The sequence below is a fragment of the Leuciscus leuciscus genome, assembly GCF_965113295.1.
Source record: "Leuciscus leuciscus genome assembly, chromosome: 12".
In the NCBI taxonomy this organism is placed as follows: Eukaryota; Metazoa; Chordata; class Actinopteri; order Cypriniformes; family Leuciscidae; genus Leuciscus; species Leuciscus leuciscus.
This window is the reverse complement of record NC_138736.1, coordinates 21,430,891-21,451,301: the sequence shown is the minus strand read 5'-3', so window position 1 is coordinate 21,451,301 and position 20,411 is coordinate 21,430,891. Positions and strand designations below refer to the sequence as shown.

At 37.4% G+C, this 20,411-nt stretch overlaps 1 protein-coding gene across 8 annotated transcripts in view; it reads left to right on the top strand.

Annotated features, from left to right (window-relative positions):
• The first annotated feature begins 2,599 nt into the window (after nt 1-2,599).
• thrb (thyroid hormone receptor beta) overlaps nt 2,600-20,411 on the top strand; it is a 284,472-nt gene continuing 266,660 nt past the window's right edge. For 3 of the 8 annotated variants that reach the window (XM_082186756.1, XM_082186758.1, XM_082186757.1), the window contains exon 1: nt 2,600-2,776. The gene's annotated coding sequence lies outside the window, so the exon portion shown is untranslated. Of the gene's footprint in view, nt 2,777-3,405; nt 3,431-20,411 lie in introns of those variants that run through there. The other 5 variants (XM_082186762.1, XM_082186763.1, XM_082186761.1 and 2 more) reach the window with 5 other exon arrangements.

Sequence of the window (20,411 nt, the reverse complement as noted above, 5' to 3'; positions counted from 1 at the left end):
ACAGCGAAACGCGTCTCCGTGTGGACAGGGCCTCAGATCCAAATGCGAGGCCTGAAATGTCCATATGTGATGGACGGGCCGGCTCCGATTTAACCCGAAATAACTGTTTTTATGCAGTGTCAGTGTCTCTGGCCTGCTGCCTGCATCAGCAAATTCACGATGAACAAAAAAATGACTTCCTTGTGTATCGACCAATCAGCGTGTTGTAAAGGCAGAATTTCAGGCACGACCAATCATATTAAACAGAGACATAGCGAATAATTTAAATAACTTGAAATTTTGAGTTCATAACACTTAAAATCTTAATCCGAAAGATTTTTGCTGCCAAATGAGTACATTAAACACATCTGTTTAATTTTTGATGCAAAAACTTGCTATTATAAGTAATGTTAAGTTATGATAACTTTATTTCTTTATTAATGACAACATTGGGGTGTACAGTGTAATAGTGGTAAATCATGTTCTCAAAATGTCAGACAATTCATGTTTTTGGTAATTAAAATGAGTTAGTAATAGTTTTTTACTATTAAATGAATATTAATTAAATAGATTATGGCAAAATTATGCCATTAAGGCGACCATTGACCATTTTAAGTAATGCAGATATTTTCTGTTGAAAGCAAAAGCTATTTCATGTTATGGCAATTTTATGTAAGATAATAGTTTATCTAACTATTATGTGATTTCATGTGAAAGTGGAGGTACAAAGTTCAAAGGCCTCATATCCAGCTGCTTTGAGAAACAGTTTTGTTTAATCTTTTCTTTTGGAGGGGAATATTCTTTGTATCATAAGAGAATTTGAAACCAATCATAATGAGTTAATTTTTATTTCTAGCATTTTTATTTTTAGTATGAATACCAGTTAGTGTATAATGCACATCAGCATTGATACAGAATACCAAACAATACACCAATTAAATGCAAATTGTGAATACAAATAAGAAAACCAATGAAAATACACTAAAAGTGGATTTAGAGTTAAAGTCATGCATTAAATACATTTCACAACATTTTATGACATATCATGAGATGTATGGCACTGAAGAAATAAAAGGCATAAGCATAAGAGACAATAAGATCCAAAAGTCTGAGTCTGCATTTTATATATCATTTAATGCAGTTTTTTCATTACATATTTATTTAAATTTTTTCATCTTAAAGGTAAAGTGGAGGATTTTCCAGAATTTTTGAAAAGAACCGCCCTCTCCACTTTTTGAAAAAATGAATGCGCAACACTCTACCTGCCCCCGAGAGGGAACGCCTATTAAACGTGTGCACGAGAGACGGCTAGCATCGCTAATCATAGCTTACATTAACTTTTACTAGCAGTGATTTTAAATGGATTTCTCCAAATAGCATGCCATACTTTACCTGTCGAGTAGAAACTTCGCGACTGAGGCATCAGTGGGAAGCCCAACCTGTGCTTTTAGCGCACGCCAGCGTGTGAAATACAGTATTCTCCCAAAAACACTCTGGTCTTGTTTCTTTCTTCAGAGGCCTTTCTCTTCTTGTCATACAATTCGTAGACACTTTTTCTCTTGCGTCCCTCAGACATTTTGAAAAAACCCGTTGAGAACGGCGACCTTCAATTAATGGCTGAAACCGTAGCTCACCACACATATGCACCTGAAAGTGCGCATGCGCAGAAAGCGAAAACTACCTAGGGACGAGCACGTATGATGGCCTTACGTAAACATATCACCAGAATGATTGACAATTAGGAGGACCAATAGTCTTGATGATCCACCCGGAAAAAGAAAATCCTCATGATAATGTTTTAAAAACTAGACAAAAAGCACCTAGTGCTTCAATTGAAGTAAATACCATTATCACTTATTTGCTTATGATTAATGGCAAATTATTTATTTCATTTTTGTACCGCACAGAATTCCTTGAGAATATAGCCATAGTCAGTGGCCAATGTAAAAAGCTGTATGTAAGAGAATGTACAGTCGTTGTTACAGAATAAACCCTGACAGGTCATCATGACATCATCCTAAATTTATTCTGAGATAATGTGCTTGTTCACTATCCAGACAGCAAAGGAACTTAATACAGTAAGAACACTTAAATTCAGTTTAGTGTTTAGGTTTAGTGTCTGTCTGGATTGTTGACAGTTAATGGATCGCTCATCAATCAACTTTTGAGGGCTTTGCACACCACCCTATTTCATACAGCATGAAGCACATTTCATTATAATCATCTCATTATTCTTATACTAAAAGAAAACCATAATTAGTTTTAATCAAATAAAACACAGTAGGCCTACAATAAACACTGCCATGATGTACAGATACATTTAAATAATATTATTTTTTTCACATTAATGTAATGAGAATTGAGGGCACAGTGGCAGTAAAACAAACGTCACAGTGCAAAAGATCATGGTCTGCTTAATTGTATGCATAATATCATATTTATTTATTTCTATTGGGTGAAAAATTACCAGAAATGTTTCGTTTTCGTGAGATTCACTCCGCTATTGTATCTAATGCAATGATATTCGTGTATTTTAAGTGTGCTTTAGTATCATATAGTTTTTAGGCCACTGTAAAGGGTTAAACCATCTTTGGCCAGACGTCAAACGCTCTCTGATTCCCCATAGCGATCAGATGAGAGAGCTGCATGTTTCTCTGTGTGTCTCCGGGTCCATGTTGGAGTTGATCTGCTATGCTGGGTCATTTCAGGCCACGTCTGTCCGATCACAGGAACAAACATTGATATTACAGGGATATCTAATAAAGGACATACACGCATACTGTTCTGCAGCTTCGAGGTGAGTCATTATTTCCCATGTTTTACGTCTGTGTCGCTGTACGTGTGAAGTGAAACGGCATTACTTTGCTGTAAAATGTATCCGTACGTGTTAAACATCGAGAGCCAAGTGCAACTCGCTCTCGCTCAGATAGCAGCTGTGTTTCTACATTACACGACATGACATAGCGCGCGTTTAATATTTTACATGTTTTTGCAAGCGGATGTGGTTTTGCTGCACTTTTAACGTCTTTCGGCAAAACAATTAAGAGTCGTGAAGGTATTGAAAATGCATCACCGTAACCTACATTTACCCCAAAGCGAAATGCTTTTTTTTTTTTTTTTTTTTTTTTTTTTTACATTAATGAATGTGATCTGTAATGTCATTAAAACAATATGCTTTTTGTCGTTAACAGTGCTCTGTTGTTGTTGTTGTTGTTGTTGTAGTAGCTGCTGTTGCTGCTAAAGTTATGGTTGCACGTATACAATCAATGCATACGTGCATGCGTGTACCATTTTGCAAACTTTAGTCAGACGTAATAATAAACTTGTATGACATCCGACCGTTTTTTGCTCTCAAAGGTGTTAGAGTTGGCCAGTGTTATTTGGTTGGCTCACAGGCAGAGCCCAACGATTTGACCCACTTACAGATCTGCATCGTTTCAACATATTTATGGTCTGTATGGTTTGATTGATTGTAGTAACAAAATGGTTTCAATTGTTTGTGCATTTTGTTATATCTGTCTGTAATAACTCTTTCATCAAATACTTTGTTTGGAATGGAATACTATCTTGCTACGCTTTTCTGTAGCATGCACCATACTGTGTGCAAGTTCTGTACACATGGAATACCCAGGTGACTATTGCATTTTAAAAAATGCGCCGTAACCTATAGAGCATTACAACAGCAGGCTGCACAGAATAATAATGTATCCCACAAAGCAATTCGAATTTCAGTATTCTTCTAAACTAGAAGTGATTTGTAACATATCTGGTAATTGATTTCTTATTTGCTATCACTGCTAAAATTTTGGACTTTGTTACACAATTTTAACACGAAAAAAAAAAAAAAAAAAAAAAAAAAATTACCTGAATGCTGGTTGCGGAATACACAACATATTGAGAATGTGACTAAAGTACTACAGTACAGATGGAAATGTTTACCATTGCGTACTGTACCCTTTTTTTCCATAAACTGTAAAATACATAAAAATACATGCATTAAACAAAAAGTATACAAAATACATTAGCCTATATACTGGACAGTATTCAGAAAGCAGTATGCTATATTGTTCCATTATGAACATACACAATACTCAAATCTACTGTAATGAATGCAATCAATTAATGAGGTATGTCAGAACAGTGATGCAGTGAACAGGTTATCACTTTTCTGTGTGTAATGAAATAAGTGATTTATGGTAATGTGTTTTTACAGACATGCGAAAGAAAAAGGGATGTTGAAATATGGAGACTATTAGTGGTCCTCTTGACTCTCCGTAGATGAGAATTTCTTTGCAGCTGGAGGGTTATTTCAGGTCAGCTGTGTGCCATGTGGATCGGTGAATCCATTTAAAAGCCTGGGCAAAACTGCAGCTGGCAAGATGACACTGAAGTTTTTTTTAATGAAGTGCATTTCATGTAATTTTACCATTTTAACTGAAAACCTTTGAAGATTTAATTGCATTGGATAAGGGGTTAAGTCTATCTCTTAAGGGTTTGAGGAAGTTGACTTTTGTGAATCAGTGGCCTGTTCTGATTTTAGGAATATAATACCCCCTCACAGCTTTTTGTACTGTGTCCCTGGTGACCTGAGGTCCCAGTGCATATGTCACTCTATGAAGGGCCCAGGGGTGTTCGGTTTCAATAGGCACTTTTAATAGATTTTACATAACTACGTAACTGTGAAAATGCCTTAATGCAATTAGCATTAATCATAGACTGTTGCTCAGAATACATGCTATGCAATTGTTTGTCTTTAAAGCTAATTTCAAGCATTTAAGCAGAAACCGATTTAAAAGATGATCATCAAAAAGTGCGTCCAAACTTTTAAGTTGACATGTACAGTAGCCTATGTGTAGTCAACCTCACATCACCTCACGCTTTAGGGGTCCTTGTGAACGTGAACAAGGGGCTCCCACAGTCTCTAACAGCCCTGATAGTCTGTATAGTGACTGTGACCATATAATCTTTACACTCTTCTGCAAGTCTGTTGTTTAATTTTTTCCCTAGCTGTCTAAACATCTGTCTGTCAGCCTTTATTGGACGTAGAGTAGGCCTATATTTGTAGTTGCTTGGTTGAGTTTATGGTATAGTATGGTTATTCATGAAAATAGGCCATTGGCCATTTATAACTTTAATTTGACAGACCCCAGAGTTCTGAAAAGTAACATCAGAAAACATGAGAAATATCAGAAAATTTCCCTAACCATTTATGAATTTTTGTAGTTCATTTTGTAGTTCAAATTTGTGTGAAAGTACAAAGTACAGCGGGTATACAAGCGGCACATATAATTGTTAGATTCAAGTGTGGTGACCTGTGAATTAATTTAGTGAAAAGGCATTGGAATGCTGAATGTCTCAACATCTTGGCTGAGAATCCAAAATGGAGGAAATTCTCATTTTGGCAATTTAGCACTAACTTGAGACAGGCAGATAGTAGGGGTGGAACGGTACACAGAAGTCACGGTTCGGTTCATACCTCGGTTCAGACATCACGGTTCGGTACAAGTTCGGTACAATGGCGGGAAAAGCAAAACAAAAATGTAGAAGGCATTTTTTTTTATTGTGCATGTCTGTGTAGGCTGTTCCACCAAAGGAAAATAAATGTCTCTTTAAATAAGTTTTATTAATAAAGTAAATGCATAGAACCAGTTTATCTGTAGTGCATTGCCAATAGTTTTATATAATTAGTTTATTAATTAAATTAATAAAAAGACAAAAATACCTTGAGATATGTTTGGTAATTGTACCTGAATGAATTTAACATTAATTTGCTATATTTCAGATCAATATATTTGTTTTCCTTAAAATTTTAATAACACTAACTTTATTCTCATCTAAATTATTAATAATTTATTGCTGTATAAAATAATACTACCATTAAAAACACATATTTGATTTTCTTTTAATCAATGTAGAATGTGTAACTTACTCACTGTGTTGGGTGACAGTTGTAGGTTACAGTTTGACAAGAGTTTACAGTTTGACAAAAGCACAATGTTGTGTTTCATTACGAGTGTACACTAATATAAGTAAACACTTTGCAGTTTGAATGATGTCCAATGAACAAAATGAGTATGTTTTTATGTTTCGATTGTTCGATCGCGCCCGCGCCTCTCTGAACGAACACACACACACACACACACACACACACACACACACACACACACACACACACACACACACACACACACACACACACACACACACACACACACACACACACACACACACACACACACACACACACACACACACACGCACGCAGGCACACACACAACATATTCCAGCATTGCAAACTTGACATCGCAGCCTGTCCATTATAGCATGTCTATGATTATAGCCATAGATATTATGTCTATGATTATAGCCCATAAGTTATAGCCACGGAGCTTCAGAGCTAATAGGCGGAGCAACAGATTAGGTGTCCCTAAAGAACCCGCGTATCTAACAGTAGTTCCGCATTACATGAATTAATTTGCACGCGAGTTTTATTTATTTTTATACCTAGGGCTGTGACGGTATGGGATTTTTTCTTACCGCGGTAAAGAAGCAACAAATCTCGCGGTTTGGCGGTTAACCGACCCCCCACCCACCCCCCAAAAAAAAAAAAAAAAAAAAAAAAAAAAAAAAAAATCACCCGCGGCCGCGTCACACACTGCAGACGCGATCAAGAACGCATGTAGCTTGTAAATGACAATGGAAATGAATAACATAAAGCAGTATTCTTTATTAACAAATAAACAAATTAACATTTAATTAAATTGTAAATATTAATAATTAACTATTAATTAAAGCCGGCGACACACTGGCTGCATGGTGTGAGTGTGGCGTTTCTGCAAACGCCACAGGATGGTTAATTTTTCTAAGATGTGGTCTTAAGTTAGTTGTATTTCCTCGCGAGACGGATACTTTTGTGCGACAAATACGGCATATTGCCTTGTCCAAATTCACCGGGTTCCCCTTAATTGTCACCTGCCTCAAAGGCGACACAGTATTTGGCTTAGACACTATATTCGTGGCTATTTTTTGAATAATGTCATTCGGCTAGCGCCGTCAACTGTTATTGCCTATAACAGTTACCACATAAGAGATCGCTACTTGCAATTAAAATCTAACTCCAACTGTTTACGTTATGCTTGTCTTTTATGCCTGTGTTTGTTTGTATTTAATTGAACATTATCTGTAAACATCACAAGTACTGAAACCTAGCAGTTAATTAATAATAATCAGAAACACACAAAAAAATAAATCCCCCATATGTTTAACGGACTGTCCCTCCCTTGCGCAGGAAGCGTTTTTTTTTCTCCAGAAGCACTTGAACATGGGACTCGCAGAATACAGTAAATTATAAGCAAATATTAATGTGTTTATAGTTCATATCACACACCATATGCACTCCTGTAACTTTCAAAAAAAAAAAAAGAAAAAGTGCGGTGATGACCTCACACCGCGGTAGGCATCTCATTAACGCGATATTGCGGTGATGCGGTTATCGTCACACCCCTATTTATACCGTGTATTCTCCGTGTGTATTCATGCACCGAACCGTGACGCCCGTACCGTCTCGGTTCAATACGAATACATGTACCATGTATACACACCTATGGGGTGGTGGTGGCGCAATGGATAAGACACATTCCTTTGGTGTGAGAGACCCGGGTTCGAATCCACTGTGAGACACCAATGTGTCCCTGAGCAAGACACTTAACCCCTAGTTGCTCCAGAGGCGTGCGACCTCTGACATATATAGCAATTGTAAGTCGCTTTGGATAAAAGCGTCAGCTAAATGAATAAATGTAAAATGTAAATGTACCGTTCCACCCCTAGCAGATAGTGTAAAAACACAAATTACAGATTTTGACTTGCTACTTGGACTTGTCACTTGTTCTTTGTGGACACTCACATTCTAAAATCACTTGGCTTTCCACAAAAACAGCTTCTTGGAACACACCCAACAAGACCACTTCTTGTAAGATGTCTTCTCATAAGAGCTTTATTGGTCTTCTACTGTCTTTCTTCAACTTGCCTGTCATTCAAATTTCTTCATGAATATGTAACAAAAAAGTTTATGTTCTGTATGTAATAGCATGCCATGCAACCATACTACTCATACTGTTTTCGCTGTATGTTTATGGTGTGTATATTTGTATATGTGGAATACTCGGATTACCTAAGTGTACAGCCAGAGCACACTGTGTCAAATTGTGTATCCCATAATGCAATGCAAAGTGCAATGCAAAGAGCTAAGACACTTAGCAGTGTGAAGGATGTAGTAACACATTTTTAACATCTCCTTCTTGGACCTACACAAAAGAAAAAAAAGAAAAAGAAAAATGAGAGAATCATGTATAGTGAGGTCTTGTGATAACATAGGAGGGCTGCTTGATATTGAAGAAAAATGTGATATGCGATAACTTGTTAAATGATACGATATGCGATACGATAATGCTTTAAGTGTGTAAAATCTATTTTAATTTTCTTTAAATATATTCAAAAACTGAAAATGATATAACGAACATACATGTTTCACATTCTTTATGGAAAGCATCCCTACAACTTCTGAAAAAGTGAACACCAGCATTGCACATTTTGCATCCATTGACTGAGCGTGTACGGGTCAGCCAATCTGGGATGTCCGTTAAAATTTACTTTTTCAAATAACAATCGCGGTCCTGGACATTGAGTGACCTTGCACATTAAGATAAAATTGGATTTTCTCCAGTCATTATTAAAAAACAAGCTAACAAAACTGGGGGGGTTAGTGCGTGTGCACATGAAGGGGGGTGTGGGGAGTAGAGGAGAGAGAAACATGAAGAGGGAAGTTAGCTAGAGGAGAGATGTCCTAGACCAGGGGTTTTCAACCTTTTGCAACTCTAACAGGCTAACATACCTGTAACAACAGGTCAGACACACAAGAGGGGAACTTTCACTCTATTCATTAGCAGAAATGTTCAACAAAGTTCATTCACCCCAATTTACAGTATATACTGTAAGTATAATTTATCAAATACTATTAGCGATATTAACATGACTGTTTAAAACAATATTCTTTTGGCTTCCCAACACAGCCCGGGTGTTATGAGTTAAAATGTCTCTGCAGCTTTGATGGTTTTAGCGCCTCATTTGACAACATTTCTCCACATTCAACACATTGTGCCTTCGGCTTAAGGGGGTCGCACACCGGATGAGAGTCTTTAAAATTCAAACACATTATTTTCCATGAGTGTACACACACCGGCAGCGCCATTCGGCGTCTGTCCGCGGCACCCAGCCACGGCTCAGGACCCTGTTCAAAATCCTGCCACACCACAGAGCGCCATTTACATTAAATTTACATTATATTTGTCTCAAATCGTCGTTAATGTATATACTGACTTCACCCTGTGCTGCAAGATACATTTAGTTTTACATTCATTTACAGAAATAATCTGTGTGGATGAATGTGGATTTCCAGGTGAGATTCTCAATTAATTCATTTAATGTACGTCCTGAGGTAAAGTGTTCAGACTGCAGACTCAGTAACGATTGTATTTAATTGTAGCTACAGTACAATCATAACATCGCAACTATCGCAAATCAAAGTGAAAGAAATTCGCAGACGCTTAACACACAATCATCTTCATTAAAAGTAAAGAAACAAAATGATCTTACCATGTGCCATTGCCGTTCTCTCCTGTTGTGGTCTTTGATTTTGAAATTAGCTGATGATCAATAAATTGCAGCTCATATCTGTTAATTTCGGTGACGTGAACTCCATTAAATCTGCATATAGCACGGGAATTGAAGATTTATATCCGTTTTGCAAAAACACATTTATGTGACCAGGTGTAAATGGAATCGTTTTGATAAATCAGATATCTATCTGATCAGTAAAAACACATGAAGTGACCAGGTGTAAACAGGCCCCTAGACGCGGTGCGGCGCATATATCAGTAACGTAATGTTACTGCATCTGATCGAACAAACGTTCAATCTGACATTGTGACGTGATTGGTGTTGCGATATTTAAACACAAATTAGCTTTTAAATAATGCATCATGACTTGACTGGAGTGTTTTTGATCATATAAATTCATAAGAACAATCAGATAATTAGAAAATAACAAGATTTGTCAATTAAAAAAACAAATAAAAATGTATTTTTGGGTAGCTTACCACTGCTTACACGGCCCACCAGATGGCGCTGCGAGGCCCACTAGAGGGCCGCAGCCCACTGGTTGAGAATCACTAGCCGCGTTTCCACTGTCGGGCCAGGGCCGGGCCAGGGCTTTAAACGGGCCGTGCCGGGCTGATAGCCTCGGGCTAATAGCACCAGGCCTGCGTTTCCACTGTCGTGCCAGAAGCTCCACAGCGCTTCACTAAAACACGCCCGTAACACGCCTCTCTGGAACAACGTCACACTAACCCATTCACCAACAAACGGAAGTTTTATCAGAAAACTAATCAGAAATCACTGGAAACAGCGTTGAAAACAAACATGATAAAAGCGGCCGTTTGCTGGCATTTTTGTTGTTTACTTGAATATTTAAAACCCAAGCATCGATGTTTTACCACAGGTTTACAATAAAAAGTGATACATTGATCATAATGAATTAATTTATGTCGAAATTGCACATTAGTCACTCAGAAATAAATTACCGTAGGTCTATTTCACAAAAGAAAGAGGACACACTTACTTCTTCAGTCGCGTCTGTTACTGTTTATCTGGTAGTTACAGGACATATTTACATCACATTTAGAAAGAATGATAATTTCTACAAATATATGCCACCAAAAATACGACCTGAGGAGCTTTAGCACTCTCTCGACTCCCATACAGATATTTTCCGTCAGAGAAACAGAGGAAGCTCCCGAAAAAAAAGTTGCTTTATTTTATGATAGTCCGGTATAAAGAGACGAGACGTCGGCTACTGACAGATAAAATAAAAACATGACTGTGATAGCCTTTATGATTGGTCTGATTTCTTCAAGCGTATGTTTTTTTATGCGTATCTTCAAGCGTTTACTATGTTTACCATGGTAATGGTCTTTTGCATCACAAACACAAGGCATTCAAACATGAACGCGAGTTAAATTATTTTAAAAGTCTTTAATGCTGACAGAATCATCCGGCGCTGCCGTCTCCCGACTCAAATGAACTCCGCCTCTGTTCGTAACCACTCCTCTAGCCCGAGCTGGCCCGCTCTGGCCCAAGGTATTCGACGGGCCAGAAATCCTGGCCGCTGGCCCTGAGTAAGCCCCGATCAAGCCCCGGAAGTGACAGTGGAAACGCGACTGGCCCTGGCACGCACTAGCACGGCCCGACAGTGGAAACGCGGCTACTGACAATGACTAACGTTAGAATTATATTCTCTTGAAAAAAATCCACACTAGTATTTAAACAGGTTTGTAAGGCTGTTTACAAAGAGGTGCCAGCAAGAGGCGCTCTAGGAGCGTCAGAAATAGCGGTTTCCCCGGGACCACAAATAGATTTTCCAAAAGGCTGTGTTGATATTGTGAACCAATGTATGGGAAACACTGTAATATAATTTGACAGCTATCAATTATAGTTTAACCTATCCATCTTCAAAGTCACGCTTAGTAACACGTGCATCACCACAGTGCAACAGTGAAAAATGACCGCGCCGCGTTCCGATCGTTATTAAAGCGACATACACCGGTATTGCGGTATTTTAAGAAAACATATCATAACAAAAATAAACACCGGTATTCGGTATGAACCGGTACACCGCCCAGCACTAGTGTGGATTTTTTTCTACAATATTCACTCATGACAGTAAAATAGGGCATTCTAAGTCAATCTACTGCAGTATTTCCTCTCTCACTCAGTGAAAAATGGGTTTTACACCCAGTCATGGTTAAAAATAATAAATAAAATAAATAAAACGCCATATACCATGAAACCGGTGTAATTTAGAGAAATACCGTGATGTGGATTTTTGGTCATACCGCCCAGCACTATTTCAAAGCAGCTTTACACTGATAACAGGAAAATAATGCAACAGGGTTTGTTCTGGCTGTAAAGCAGCTCTAGAAGAAAATAGTGTCATTGTCCAGCTTAAGTAAGTTCAGTGTTGATTCATTTCGGTTGTAAACATTTTTGGAAAAAAGTTAGTTAATTTAAGTTAATTTATCTATACAGCAGCTCTGGAGAAAACAGTGATGTCATTGTCCAGCTCAGTTCAGCTCTCATACAATGGTTTCATTGCAGTCAGATCAATAATATAAGAATATTAGTTCACTACAGTATGTGACGTGACTGGCTGATGGTTTCCCTGGCACAGCGCGCAGAAGTGACTAATGGATAATCAAATTCATTGTCGATTATTGTCATTGTTGATAATAATCGATTTTATCGATTAGTTGTTGCAGCCCTAATTCAAATACCACCAACTCTTTGTCCAGCTTGGTAATAATATATACAGTAGTTTTCTCAAAACATACATGCTGCTCACATATTATTGTAGCAGAGTTTGTGCTGAGTATAGTGTAATCAAATTTCTTCTGTGAAAATGTTACAAGTAACAGGAATAAGCACAAATGTCAGGGCATGTCAAAACATCCCAAGGGCCCAGAAAACACCTCAGACCCCAGAGAGTTAAGTGAATGTAAATGGTTGAAAAAGAAAATGCATGTGTAACAGTGTGCACTTGGTCTTAAAGTGACAGCAGCCCAATATTCCTGCCTCAGTCTGTGTATTTTCGTGAAGCGCAGATGAAATGAAGCCTGATCGAGCTTGGTAAATTCATCTGGCCTTTGCTGATCCAAGTATCCAAATTTGTGATTTGACATGTACCCTTCGTCTAGCTGGATTGGGTCGTTTAAATTATGCACGGAGTGGGCAAGCGTTAACAGACGAGAGATACATGCCTTGCCTAGAGGAATGATACTCATAGTGAAATTTAGGTGAACGAACAGAGAAGCACTAGTGGAATAGATACTAGTATCTAAAAAATAAGTACTAGTAGCATGAAAATAGAGACTAGTCGGTTTAAATGATTAAATGTTAAAAAGGCTTGCCATAAATATGTGCTATTGCTAACTATGAGTAGCTGAGTTGAATCAGGTGTGTTTGATTAGGGAGACAAAGAAAACATGCAGTGTTGGGGGTACTCCAGGACAGGTTTGGGAACCACTATAGTCTATCAATTCAATTGTGTGTCACTAAAATAAATGAAATTTTAATGAATAAATGAATATAAAAATATGAATACCTGAATCATGTCAAGGAGCCTTTAACAATTCACTTTGAGACTACTTAAATGGGTTGCTTAAAATGACTTAATTCCATGATGTTCAAGTTACATGAACAAATTATGTTTGTTTAACGTAACCCATATTATATGTGGAACCCGTTGACATAAAAAATTTATTAAAGCCAACACATAATTATTTTTGAGTGGTCAAAAATGAACTAACTGGCTGGTTGATCCACTATATTTATATATTTAATATGTGTGTAATTCAGTCTCATCATCCAAAAAAAACTAAAAGAAAATTGGTAATACATACTAGTCAGAACTGAATAGTTGATATCTGAATGACAGATCCCCATAGAAGTCAATGGCAAAACAATTAATTTGTTACTAGTAACAAAAGAATAGTTACTAGTCACAATTGAAATAAGTACTAGTATCTAATGAATAAGTACTAGTATCTAATTAATAAGTACTAGTATCTAATGAAGAAGTACTAGTATCTAATAATACGTACTAGTAACTAATGAATAAGTACTAGTATCTAATAAATAAGAACTAGTAACTATTGAATAAGTACTAGTATCTAATAAATAAGAACTAGTCACTATTGGAATACTAGTATCTAATAAATAAGAACTAGTATCTAATTAATAAGAACTAGTATCTAATTAATAAGTACTAGTATCTTTAAAAAGGTACTAGTACCTAAATAATAAGAACTAGTACCTAAAGAATAATAACTAGTATCTAAAGAATAAGAACTAGTACCTAAATAAAAAGCACTAGTAGCAAATTAATAAGTACTACTAGTACTTAATGGAATAGATACTAGTATCTAAAAAATAAGTACTAGTAGCATGCAAATAGAGACTAGTCGGTTTAAATGATTAAATGTTAAAACGGCTTGCCATACTATCAAGTCTTTCTCTTTTCTCAAAACCCCCCCATAAAATAACACTTAATTTTAACATTTATTCTCTCTTAATTCAACCATATGCAAAGCATGCTGAGAACTAACAAGCACCGCCCAGTTTCAGTTAATGCAACACAAATCAGTCATGTAATCCAACACAAACGGATTAAGTAAACTTAAATTTTACATATATTTAAGCAGATTGAACACAATCAAATTAATTTAGGACAAAATGTATAGCAATTGTGTTGCTTAAGCTCATTTTAATTAAGCAATTTGAACAAGCAGCAAAAAGAAAGAAAAAATTCTGTGTATTTGAGTTTTTTATTTTTTTTACGTTCTAAAACAAATGTCGTGGAAATTCTTAATGGGAATATAACCAACTAAATCTGACTTCTTAATGCAATACTTACCTGAAGTAAGGTGACAGCGTCCCGTCAAGAAGCTACTATCACTACCTCAATGACACTTTGATGATCTGTTGTCTTTTGAGTGTAGAATCCATTTCTCAGCTGCGCAGCATATACCTGACATGGCTCCCAAGTTGCTCTTTGTAGAAATAGTTTTATTCATGGCCGGGAGATCACTGGCCACAATAACAAATTGAGTATCTTGAATAGAAAGATACATGAACATTTAAATCATACGGTTGAGTAAAAACAATGTCACCCGAGTCTTCTTCACTGTTATTAGTTCCGGTGATTGGTTTGTTATGATAAAAACTAATCATATGACTGTTAGTTCTACTGTGTTAAGCAATATATTAGAGATGCACCGATTACAATTTTCTAGGCCGATTCCGATTTCCGATTTTTCATTGAGTTTGACCTGCCGATACCGATTTTAGCCGATTCCGATTTCATTTTTTCTAACCACTTTACAGCACACACAAATATTTATTTTCTATCTTTTCTTTAATAGAACATTTTACATTTTGCATAGAACATAGATCATTTTTTGAACAGATAATCGCTATAAAATAGAACTATATAAATTACTCCTGGTGTGGGAAATTCACACACATCTAAAGTGTTATGGAAGAAACATTTCCTTCTTTTCATATCCAATATCCAACAATTTTTTTTATATATATTTAGAAAACTAAACTTCTGTATGGAAACAGGTAATGGCAATAATAATAATAATAATAATAATTATATATATATATATATATATATATATATATATATATATATATATATATATATATATTTCTATATTTTCTGGCTAGTTTACTTTATTTTTTATAATCATAACCATACTTGCAACCAAAACTGAATAATGAAAACAAGTTTAAATGGGTAAATCTTCTACAAATATTTTTGAGTCTTCATTTTCTTTTCTGACATACTCCAGTTCTTGTTAAAACACACTAGACATACTTATTCTGTGCATTTTGAGCACTTTTTGTGTGACTTAATTTTTAGTTTGTCCATCAAAAGTGTGCTTTCACTTTAAATGAGCGTGAGCAGCGTAGCAAAAAGTGACCCACGCCGAAACCCCACGCTCCTGCTTGACGCTCACGCGCTGCTCCTGCTCGCGGTGTGAATGCACTCATTGATTAACATACACGGCGGAAAAAATCTGCACTGCTCACGCGCCACTGACATTTGCGGTGTGAAACGGCCGTAATTCACGAGGTTCCTAAATGTGCGTTCCATGTACACGTGTGATGCTGATGTTGCGCGATGTTAATCATGCGGCGCACAAGTGCATTTGACCAGCATAAAATCGGCATATGTCAGACTGACCGGTCATGGCCGATCACGTGAAAATCGGCCAATTCCGGTCACCAGCCGATCAATCGGTGCATCTCTAATATATATATATATATATATATATATATATATATATATATATATATATATATATATGTGTATATAATTTTTTGGGGGCTAAGTATATGTGGCCTTTGACCGGAGCATCCTTAAGGCCCTTGCACACGGAGTCCGAAATTATTGCATGCGTTTTTTCGCTTTCGTGATTCGGTGGCTCTGAATTGTCAAAACACCCTTCATGCTTGCTACGGATGTGAAAAACGCAGAAAATCGAACCTGATTCGAATTTTTTTTTTTTTTTTTTTTTTTTTTACGGACGAAAGTTTCGGAGGCAGTGTACAAGCGTGATTGACATAACGTGAGGTCGTATTTATTTTTTAACGTGCGAAAAAATGGGTGTTGACGTGAATTTCGGACTCAGGGCCCTATTTTAACGATCTGAAACACAAGTGTCAAGCGCAAAGCGCAAGTAACTTTGTGGGCGGATCTCCGGCGCTGTTGCTATTTTCCCGGCGGGATAAATGCCTCTTGCGCCCGGCGCAAATCTAAAAGGGGTTGGTCTGAAGTAGCTTCATTATTCATAGGTGTGGTTTGGGCGTAACGTTAAATAAACCAATCAGAGCGACATCTCACATTCCCTTTAAGAGCAGGCGCGCTTGTTCTAAACCGGTTACCTATTATGACGGCGGATTTGCCAGGAGCGGTTCACAGCCGAGGAGGCCGACGTTCTCGTCAGGGACATTGGGGATGGAGAAACCCACCCAAATTAACTTCGGTTAAACAGGTGTATTATCATTTGGGTAAATGTGTAAGTTAGATGTATGCTTTTATAATAAATTGTCTGTCTGTCTGTCTGTCTGTCTGTCTGTCTGTCTGTCTGTCTGTCTGTCTGTCTGTCTGTCTGTCTGTCTGTCTGTCTGTCTGTCTGTCTGTCTGTCTGTCTGTCTGTCTGTCTGTCTGTCTGTCTATCTATCTATCTATCTATCTATCTATCTATCTATCTATCTATCTATCTATCGTAATAATGTATGATTTGCAAAAATGAAAACTGCTGCTTCTGTGTAGATGAGAGAATCAAAGTGCGCGTTGTGCACACGCTACATTGATTATGGCCAAGCATGCACCCTTAAAATAGCATATGAATAACATGCGCAACGCGCCACTGACTTTAAACTATTTTTTCCTGGTTAGTGGCGCAATTGTTTTCTAAACCTGCAAAATAGCATGAAGGAACGTTTGCGCCGGAACACGCCTCCTCTTTGCGCTGAACCGCCACCGGGAGCGCAAGTGTATTTCTTAATTAACTGACGTGCTTTTGTGGAGGGAAAAGTCCGCTGTGCGCGGGTGCAAAATAGGAATGATACATTCGTCGGTGTACAAAGTCAATTGCGCTGGGTACAGAGCATGTGAGTGGTGAGAATCTCCGCTCATCGCTCACGGAACTGTTCACCCCTCCGCTCCCCCGCTCAAAGCTACATCAGGCCGCTCCGCTCATTATCGCTCAGCGCTCAACGAGGTTTGCTTCGCGCTCCACTCAAATCGCCCCCCGCTCGCTCCGAAAAAGGAAAAAAAATCTACGTGTATATCACTTTTAGCTTAGACCACAGCCTTACCTCCTAAAGAACTAATGAGCAACAACATTTTTCAAATTGAAATGTTTTATTTCAAATTACAGGCCTATGTAAGAAGGAATATAGCCTAAACAAAAAGTCCTGTAAAATTAAATGAATAAATGGGCCTAATAATATAAATAAAAATTATATAAACAAAAATATACATATACATTTTTTAAAAGTAAATTAACTATAAGGCCAGAATTTTGATAAGTGAACTTTTGCGCAACGCGCACGATCAAAATTTAAATTGGCTTCCATACACACAAACTGCTGTAAAATTAAACGAATAAATGGGCCTAATAATATAAATATTATTACGGACGACACAAATTCGGCTAAATAAAACGAACCATTAGGTCTACTTGAATGAAAAAAATAATTTGTTTGAATATTACGCTATATTTAATTTACACTTTGTTACAAGTTACCGTATTCAATTTGCTAACCTTTTGTTGCGTGTTCGCGTACCACATTATCATTGTTAGTTAGTTTTATATTAATAGTAGCCTACACCTGTATGACTTCTCATTTTCCTTTTTGAAGTAGCCTACTTTTTGAACTCCATTATTGAGCCGAGTTTTGACTGAAAATAGTCTACTGTTGATGACTGTGCAAGACAGATGGGTCCTGGTTTAGGTTTGACTGAGCATGCTTCAGACTCGTGGTGTGAACTGAGCGAAATTGGAGCGAAATTGGAGCGAAATTGGAGCGGGAAATAAGGCGACGCTCCGTCCTTTTAAAAATGCCGCTCTGCGCTCTGTCCAAGATCCGCCCGCTCCCGCTCCCCGCTCGCTCCCGCTCCACTCCGCTCACATGCTCTGGCTGGGTGCAAGATAGGGCCCTCAGTGTGCAAGGGCCTTAAAGTGTAAATTGCAGGTTAACCACCACAGCCAATTAATGTGTAAATTAAAGTGCTCTATGTATATATTTAATTATTTCTGTCTTAAAATGCATTAAAATAACATTTATTGGGGTTTCTTCAAAGGTAGCGTGTTTTTACAGTGACTGGGTGATGACGTCATAAGAGGCACTCGCAACCCATACTCTGCTAGATTCTTATTGTATTATGGCTATTTGGAGAACGACTGAGGATGTGGGAAACCATCAAATTCGTTATGGACCACAGCCCTACAATTTTTAACCGGTTATTAATGCTTGGTGTGAGGAGAATAAGTGGAGGGTTGGCCAGGTGTCCTGGTGAGTAGCTACATTAGAGCTAGTCTAGGCTAGCCTGGTGCAAACTTAACCCGGATAATATAAGGGAACAAGCCAGTCTTTTCAAAATCTTGCCGTCATGTAGAATAGCAAGGAGGGACAACGACTGAAGACATTATTTACTTACATGGTGTCAGTCCAAATCAGAGCTGTAGAGATGCACACACTGCACAGGCACCAATCGCTAGTCTCATCGACGCCTCAAACGTCATGTAATACCCTTCCTCAATCCACGCTTTATCAATTTCTCACGATTTAATTAGCAATGTTTATTGTCAGAAAAGACAAAGAGAGATCGATGTCCCCATCACTGTTTGTGTGGGCTATGCCACCCAATTGAATCAGCAGTGGAGAGTATGTGCTGCCGTGAGGTGAACGCGTTTTGGAGTTTAGTGGAACAGCTCGACCTGCGACCGGCTGATCTGACGTGCCTGAACCCGGTGCCTGAACCCGTTTGTTTTGCGAATAGCTTATTCTCATTTCAGGCAGGATCACGGTCCCCTTGAAGTCAGCACACACGAGTATGTTTACAATTGAGTTATTTTAACCATCATTTTTTTTTATCAAATAAAACATATAACCAACTTTTAAGGCGAATATAGCTGCTAGCATACTATTGATTATGCCAGTAACTCTACTAGTGAGTTCCTCTTATGACGTCACGCCCCATCTAGTGGAAGGGAGCGGGAGTGCTTAAAACCACTGTTAAAAGTGCCAACTTTTCATATTATATTCAGCATTTTGGTATAAAAAACAATAGTGGGCGGTTCTTATCTTTGTTTAATAAACACATTGCATTATCTTCGTGAAAAATGTAACCTGCAATTTACACTTTAAGTCTGCATTTCTCTGTACATTTAATGTGGAAATACCCATCACATAAAATATTTCTATCACACATATCAGTGGATTAAAGTAGACACCAGGAAAGGTGTGTTACAGCGATTGTACACATTTTCTAGTATTTTAGATCTAAATTTTAAGTATTAAAGGACCTTAATAATATTAATTTTAAGTAAATCTGGTGTAAAGTAGTTGTTTGTGAAATTTCAACACTTAGGTAAATATGTAATTTACTGCCATTGTAGATATATCTACTACAGCATATGCATAACAGCCAATGACCAACTTGCTTTCTTTTAGCTCAGCTTCTTTTCTTTTTCAGATATGGTCATATTTTTACGTTAATTATTATTATTATTATTATTATTATTTAAACGATCGTGATATTCATAAAATAATATGCCCCCTGTGTCTGGTTAACGTCTGCAATATTGCTAGATATAAATCAAAATCTTCCCGGCGATCGGGAAGTGATTGGTAAATAACGTATCTGTAAATGCCGAAGCAATAACAAATTCATAGAAGGGCATGTAACAAGTTGAATTAGTTACTGCTCCATTAAGGTGGAATGCACTCTCTCAGTGGTGAGTGAGCAGACGTATGAGGTGCACGACCTGTGAATATGGCATATATAAAGCCAGTTTAATATTTCTGTTACTCTTAAGCTTGTTTTATTTCTATTTTGTCCCGCAGGTGTTTAGTGAGTATTTTGCAAACTGCCCATGTGAGCGTTGGATCGACGATGCTGATATTACTAAATTACCACTGCACTGTGGAATATCAGTAACGCGAATCTTTGCATACACTTTGTTACAAAAATTAAGGCGAGCTATTCGGCCCTGCTGTTTAAAGTGTTACAGTATGTTGCG